The following is a 7,500-nucleotide window of genomic DNA, read 5'->3' on the forward strand; positions in this document are numbered from 1 at the left end:
GTACTGCTGCTGCTTGCTGCTGCTGCTGCTGCTGCTTGCTGCTGCTGCTGCTTGCTGCTGCTGCTGCTTGGTGCTTGCTGCTGCTGCTTGCTGCTGCTGCTGCTGCTTGCTGCTGCTGCTGCTGCTGATTGCTGCTGCTGCTGCTTGCTGCTGCTGCTGATGCTGCTTGCTGCTGCTGCTGCTTCCTGCTGCTGCTGCTTGCTCCTGCTGCTGCTTGCTGCTTGCTGCTGCTGCTGCTGCTGATTCTGCTGCTTGCTGCTGCTGCTTGCGGCTGCTGCTGCTTGCTGCTGCTGCTGCTGCGGCGGCTTGCTGCTGCTGCTGCTGCTGCTTGGTTCTGCAGCTGCTGCTTGCTGCTGCTGCTGCTGCTGCTGCTGCTGGTGCTGGTGCTGCTGCTACTGCTACTACTGCTGCTGCTTGCTGCTGCTGCTGCTGCTTCTGCTCCTGCTGCTGCTGCTTGCTGCTGCTGCTTGCTGCTGCTGCTGCTTGCTGCTGCTGCGGCTGCTGCTGCAGCTGGTGCTGCTGCTACTGCTACTACTGCTGCTGCTTGCTGCTGCTGCTGCTGCTGCTGCTCCTGCTGCTGCTGCTTGCTGCTGCTGCTTGCTGCTGCTGCTGCTTGCTGCTGCTGCTGCTGCTGCTGCTGATTCTGCTGCTGCTGCTGCCGCTGCGGCTAGCTGTTGCTGCCGCTGCTGTTGCTGCTGCTGCTGCAGCTGCTGCTTCTGCTGCTTGCTGTTGCTGCTTGCTGCTGCTGCTGCTGCTGCTGTTGCTTGCTGCTGCTGCTGCTGCTGCTGCTGCTGCTGCTGCTGCTGCTGGTGCTGCTCCTTGCTGCTGCTGCTGCTGCTTGCTGCTGGTGCTGCTGCTGCTGCTGCTGCTTGCTGCTGCTGCTGCTGCTGCTTGCTCCTGCTGCTGCTTGCTGCTTGCTGCTGCTGCTGCTGCTGCTGATTCTGCTGCTTGCTGCTGCTGCTGCTTGCTGCTGCTGCTGCGGCGGCGGCTTGCTGCTGCTGCTGCTGCTGCATGGTTCTGCAGCTGCTGCTTGCTGCTGCTGCTGCTTGCTGCTGCTGCTGCTGCTGCTGGTGCTGCTGCTACTGCTACTACTGCTGCTGATTGCTGCTGCTGCTGCTGCTGCTGCTCCTGCTGCTGCTGCTTGCTGCTGCTGCTTGCTGCTGCTGCTTGCTGCTGCTGCTGCTGCTGCTGCTGGTGCTGCTGCTACTGCTACTACTGCTGCTGCTTGCTGCTGCTGCTGCTGCTGCTGCTCCTGCTGCTGCTGCTTGCTGCTGCTGCTGCTGCTGCTGCTGATTCTGCTGCTGCTGCTGCTGCTGCGGCTTGCTGTTGCTGCCGCTGCTGTTGCTGCTGCTGCTGCAGCTGCTGCTTCTGTGTCTTGCTGCTGCTGCTTGCTGCTGCTGCTGCTGCTGTTGCTTGCTGCTGCTGCTGCTGCTTGCTGCTGCTGCTGCTGCTGCTGCTGCTTGCTGCCTGCTGCTGCTGCTGCTGCTGCTCCTTGCTGCTGCTGCTGCTGCGTGCTGCTGGTGCTGCTGCTGCTGCTGCTGCTGCTTGCTGCTGCTGCTGCTGCTGCTGCTTGCTGCTGCTGCTGCTGCTGCTTGCTGCTGCTGCTTGACTGCTGCTGCTTAATGCTGCTGCTGCTTGGTGCTTGCTGCTGCTGCTAATTGCTGCTGCTGCTGCTTGCTGCTGCGGCTTGCTGCTGCTGCTGCTTGCTGCTGCTGCTGCTGCTGCTTGCCCCTGCTGCTGCTTGGTGCTGCTGCTGCTGCTGCTGCTTGCTGCTGCTACTGCTGCTGTTTGCTGCTGCTGCTGCTGCTGATTCTGCTGCTGCTGCTGCTGCTGCTGCTACTTCTGTTGCTTGCTGCTGCTGCTGCTGCTTGCTGCTGCTGCCGCTGCTTGCTGCTGCTGCTGCTGCTGCTGCTGATTCTGCTGCTTGCTGCTGCTGCTGCTTGCTGCTGCCGCTTGCTGCTGCTGCTGCTAACTGCTGCTGCTTGCTGCTGCTGCTGCTTGCTGCTTGCTGCTGCTGCTGCTTGCTGCTGCTGTTTGCTGCTGCTGCTGCTGCTGCTGCTTGCTACTGCTGCTGCTGCTGCTTGCTGCTGCTGCTGCTGCTGCTTGCTGCTGCTGCTGCTGCTGATTCTGCTGCTGCTGCTGCTGCTGCTTGCTGCTGCTTCTGCTGCTGCTGCTGCTGCTGCTGCTGCTTGCTGCTGCTGCTGCTTGCTGCTGCTGCTGCTGCTGCTGCTGCTGCTGATTCTGCTGCTGCTGCTGCTGCTGCTGCTGCTGCTGTTGCTTGCTGCTGCTGCTGCTTCTGCTGCTGCGGCTTGCTGCTGCTGCTCCTGCTTGGTTCTGCTGCTGCTGCTGCTGCTGCTGCTGCTGCTTGCTGCTGCTGCTGCTTCTTCTGCTGCTGCTGCTACTACTGCTGCTGCTTGCTGCTGCTGCTGCTGCTGCTTCTTCTGCTGCTGCTGCTACTACTGCTGCTGCTTGCTGCTGCTGCTGCTGCTGCTGCTGGTGCTGCTGCTGGTGCTGCTGCTGCTGCTGCTGCTGCTGCTGCTTGCTGCTGCTGCTTGCTGCTTGCTGCTGCTGCTTGCTGCTGCTTCTGCTGCTGCTGCTGCTGCTGCTGCTGCTGCTTGCTGCTGCTAGTGCTGCTGCTGCTTGCTGCTGCTGCTTGCTGCTGCTGCTGCTTGCTGCTGCTGCTGCTGCTGCGGCTGCTGCTGCAGCTGGTGCTGCTGCTACTGCTACTACTGCTGCTGCTTGCTGCTGCTGCTGCTGCTGCTGCTGCTGCTGCTCCAGCTGCTGCTGCTTGCTGCTGCTGCTTGCTGCTGCTGCTGCTTGCTGTGCTGCTGCTGCTGCTGATTCTGCTGCTGCTGCTGCCGCTGCGGCTTGCTGTTGCTGCCGCTGCTGTTGCTGCTGCTGCTGCAGCTGCTGCTTCTGCTGCTTGCTGTTGCTGCTTGCTGCTGCTGCTGCTGCTGCTGTTGCTTGCTGCTGCTGCTGCTGCTGCTGCTCCTTGCTGCTGCTGCTGCTGCTGCTGCTGCTGCTTGCTGCTTGCTGCTGCTGCTGGTGGTGCTGCTCCTTGCTGCTGCTGCTGCTGCTGCTGCTTGCTGCTGGTGCTGGTGCTGCTGCTGCTGCTTGCTGCTGCTGCTGCTGCTGCTTGCTCCTGCTGCTGCTTGCTGCTTGCTGCTGCTGCTGCTGCTGCTGATTCTGCTGCTTGCTGCTGCTGCTTGCTGCTGCTGCTGCTTGCTGCTGCTGCTGCGGCGGCGGCTTGCTGCTGCTGCTGCTGCTGCATGGTTCTGCAGCTGCTGCTTGCTGCTGCTGCTGCTTGCTGCTGGTGCTGCTGCTGCTGGTGCTGCTGCTACTGCTTGCTGCTGCTGCTGCTTGCTGCTGCTGCTGCTGGTGGTGCTGCTGCTACTGCTACTACTGCTGCTGCTTGCTGCTGCTGCTGCTGCTGCTGCTCCTGCTGCTGCTGCTTGCTGCTGCTGCTGCTGCTGCTGATTCTGCTGCTGCTGCTGCTGCGGCTTGCTGTTGCTGCCGCTGCTGTTGCTGCTGCTGCTGCTGCAGCTGCTGCTTCTGTGTCTTGCTGCTGCTGCTTGCTGCTGCTGCTGCTGTTGCTTGCTGCTGCTGCTGCTGCTTGCTGCTGCTGCTGCTGCTGCTCCTTGCTGCTGCTGCTGCTGCTTGCTGCTGGTGCTGCTGCTGCTGCTGCTGCTGCTGCTTGCTGCTGCTGCTGCTGCTGCTTGCTGCTACTGCTGCTGCTGCTTGCTGCTGCTGCTTGACTGCTGCTGCTTAATGCTGCTGCTGCTTGGTGCTTGCTGCTGCTGCTAATTGCTGCTGCTGCTGCTTGCTGCTGCGGCTTGCTGCTGCTGCTGCTTGCTGCTGCTGCTGCTTGCTGCTGCTGCTGCTGCTGCTGCTTGCTCCTGCTGCTGCTTGGTGCTGCTGCTGCTTGCTGCTGCTGCTGCTGCTGCTGCTGCTTGCTGCTGCTGCTGCTTGGTGCTTGCTGCTGCTGCTTGCTGCTGCTGCTTGCTGCTGCTTGCTGCTGCTGCTGCTGCTTGCTGCTGCTGATTCTGCTGCCGCTGCTGCTGCTGCTGCTACTGCTTGCTGCTGCTGCTGCTGCTGCTGCTGCTTGCTGCTGCTGCTGCTTGCTGCTGCTTGCTGCTGCTACTTCTGCTGTTTGCTGCTGCTGCTGCTGCTGCTGCTGATTCTGCTGCTGCTGCTGCTGCTGCTGCTGCTACTTCTGTTGCTTGCTGCTGCTGCTGCTGCTGCTGCTTGCTGCTGCTGCCGCTGCTTGCTGCTGCTGCTGCTGCTGCTGCTGCTGATTCTGCTGCTTGCTGCTGCCGCTTGCTGCTGCTGCTGCTAACTGCTGCTGCTTGCTGCTGCTGCTGCTTGCTGCTTGCTGCTGCTGCTGCTGCTTGCTGCTGCTGCTTGCTGCTGCTGTTTGCTGCTGCTGCTGCTGCTGCTGCTGCTGCTTGCTACTGCTGCTGCTGCTGCTTGCTGCTGCTGCTGCTGCTTGCTGCTGCTGCTGCTGCTGATTCTGCTGCTGCTGCTGCTGCTGCTTGCTGCTGCTGCTGCTGCTGCTTGCTGCTGCTGCTGCTGCTTGCTGCTGCTTCTGCTGCTGCTGCTGCTGCTGCTGCTTGCTGCTGCTGCTGCTGCTGCTGCTTGGTGCTGCTGCTGCTGCTGCTGCTGATTCTGCTGCTGCTGCTGCTGCCGCTACTGCTGTTGCTTGCTGCTGCTGCTGCTGCTTCTGCTGCTGCGGCTTGCTGCTGCTGCTCCTGCTTGGTTCTGCTGCTGCTGCTGCTGCTGCTTGCTGCTGCTGCTGCTGCTGCTGCTTGCTGCTGCTGCTGCTTCTTCTGCTGCTGCTGCTACTACTGCTGCTGCTTGCTGCTGCTGCTGCTTGCTGCTGCTGCTTGCTGCTTGCTGCTGCTGCTTGCGGCTTGCTGCTGGTGCTGGTGCTGCTGCTGCTGCTGATGCTGCTGCTTGCTGCTGCTGATTCTGCTGCTGCTGCTGCGGCTTGCTGTTGCTGCTGCTGCTGCTGCTGCTGCTGCTGCTTGCTGCTGCTGCTGCTGCTGCTGCTGTTGCTTGCTGCTGCTGCTGCTGCTTGCTGCTGCTGCTCCTGCTGATTCTGCTGCTGCTGCTGCTGCTGCTGCTACTTCTGTTGCTTGCTGCTGCTGCTGCTGCTGCTTGCTGCTGCTGCCGCTGCTGCTGCTTGCTGCTGCTGCTGCTGCTGATTCTGCTGCTTGCTGCTGCTGCTTGCTGCTGCTGCTGCTTGCTGCTTGCTGCTGCTGCTGCTTGCTGCTGCTGTTTGCTGCTGCTGCTGCTGCTTGCTGCTGCTGCTGCTGCTGATGCTGCTGCTTGCTCCTTCTGCTGCTGATTCTGCTGCTGCTTGCTGCTTGCTGCTTCCTGCTGCTGCTGCTGCTGCTGCTGCTGCTTGCTCCTGTACTGCTGCTGTTTGCTGCTGCTGCTTGCTGCTGCTGCTGCTGCTGCTTGCTGCTGCTGCTGCTGCTGCTGCTTGCTCCTGCTACTGCTGCTGTTTGCTGCTGCTGCTTGCTGCTGCTGCTGCTGCTGATGATGATTCTGCTGCTGCTGCTACTTCTGTTGCTTGCTGCTGCTGCTGCTGCTGCTTGCTGCTGCTGCCGCCGCTGCTGCTTGCTGCTGCTGCTGCTGCTACTGCTTGCTGCTCCTGCTGCTGCTGCTGCTGCTGCTGATTCTGCTGCTTGCTGCTGCTGCTTGCTGCTGCTGCTGCTTGCTGCTTGCTGCTGCTGCTGCTTGCTGCTGCGGTTTGCTGCTGCTGCTGCTGCTGCGTGCTACTGCTGCTGCTGCTGCTGCTGCTGCTGCTGATTCTGCTGCTTCTTCTGCTGCTACTGCTGTTGCTTGCTGCTGCTGCTGCTTGCTGCTGCTTCTGCTGCTGCTGCTGCTGCTTGCTGCTTGCTGCTTGCTGCTGCTGCTGCTGCTGCTGGTGCTAGTACTGCTGCTGCTTGCTGCTCCTGCTGCTGCTGCTTGCTGCTGCTGCTGCTGCTGCTGCTTGCTGCTGCTGCTGCTGCTGCTGCTGCTGCTGATTCTGCTGCTGCTTGCTGCTGCTGCTGCTGCTGGTGTGCTGCTGCTTCTGCTGCTGCTGCTGCTACTGCTGCTGCTTGCTGCTGCTGCTGCTGCTGCTACTGCTGCTGCTGCTGCTGCTGCTGCTGCTGCTGCTGCTGCTGCTGCTGCTGCTGCTGCTTGCTGCTGCTGCTTCTGCTGCTGCTGCTGCTTGCTGCTGCTGGTGCTGGTGCTGCTGCTGCTGCTGCTGATGCTGCTGCTTGCTGCTGCTGATTCTGCTGCTGCTGCTGCTGCTGCGGCTTGCTGTTGTTGCTGCTGCTGCTGCTGCTGCTTGCTACTGCCGCTGCTGCTGCTGCTCCTTGCTGCTGCTGCTGCTGCTTGCTGCTGCTGCTGCTTGCTGCTGCTGCTGCTGCTGCTGCTGCTGATGCTGATGCTGCTGCTTGCTGCTGCTGCTGCTGCTGATGCTGCTGCTTGCTGCTGCTGCTGCTGCTGATTCTGCTGCTGCTGCTGCGGCTTGCTGTTGCTGCTGCTGCTGCTTGCTGCTGCTGCTGCTGCTGCTTGCTGCTGCTGCTTGACTGCTGCTGCTTAATGCTGCTGCTGCTTGGTGCTTGCTGCTGCTGCTAATTGCTGCTGCTGCTGCTTGCTGCTGCGGCTTGCTGCTGCTGCTGCTTGCTGCTGCTGCTGGTGCTGCTGCTTGCTCCTGCTGCTGCTTGGTGCTGCTCCTTGCTGCTGCTGCTGCTGCTTGCTGCTGGTGCTGCTGCTGCTGCTGCTGCTTGCTGCTGCTGCTGCTGCTGCTTGCTGCTGCTGCTGCTGCTGCTTGCTGCTGCTGCTTGACTGCTGCTGCTTAATGCTGCTGCTGCTTGGTGCTTGCTGCTGCTGCTAATTGCTGCTGCTGCTGCTTGCTGCTGCGGCTTGCTGCTGCTGCTGCTTGCTGCTGCTGCTGGTGCTGCTGCTTGCTCCTGCTGCTGCTTGGTGCTGCTGCTGCTTGCTGCTGCTGCTGCTGCTGCTGCTGCTTGCTGCTGCCGCTGCTTGGTGCTTGCTGCTGCTGCTTGCTGCTGCTGCTTGCTGCTGCTTGCTGCTGCTGCTGCTGCTTGCTGCTGCTGATTCTGCTGCCGCTGCTGCTGCTGCTGCTACTGCTTGCTGCTGCTGCTGCTGCTGCTGCTTGCTGCTGCTGCTGCTTGCTGCTGCTTGCTGCTGCTACTGCTGCTGTTTGCTGCTGCTGCTGCTGCTGCTGCTGATTCTGCTGCTGCTGCTGCTGCTGCTGCTGCTGCTACTTCTGTTGCTTGCTGCTGCTGCTGCTGCTGCTGCTTGCTGCTGCTGCCGCTGCTTGCTGCTGCTGCTGCTGCTGCTGCTGCTTCTGCTGCTGCTGCTGCTGATGATATTGCTGCTTGCTGCTGCTGCTGCTTGCTGCTGCCGCTTGCTGCTGCTGCTGCTAACTGCTGCTGCTTGCTGCTGCTGCTGCTTGCTGCTTGCTGCTGCTGCTGCTGCTTG

The sequence above is a fragment of the Haemaphysalis longicornis genome, unplaced genomic scaffold (genome assembly GCF_048455015.1).
Source record: "Haemaphysalis longicornis isolate Haplotype H1 unplaced genomic scaffold, Haemaphysalis longicornis Haplotype H1 scaffold_11, whole genome shotgun sequence".
Taxonomy (NCBI): Eukaryota; Metazoa; Arthropoda; class Arachnida; order Ixodida; family Ixodidae; genus Haemaphysalis; species Haemaphysalis longicornis.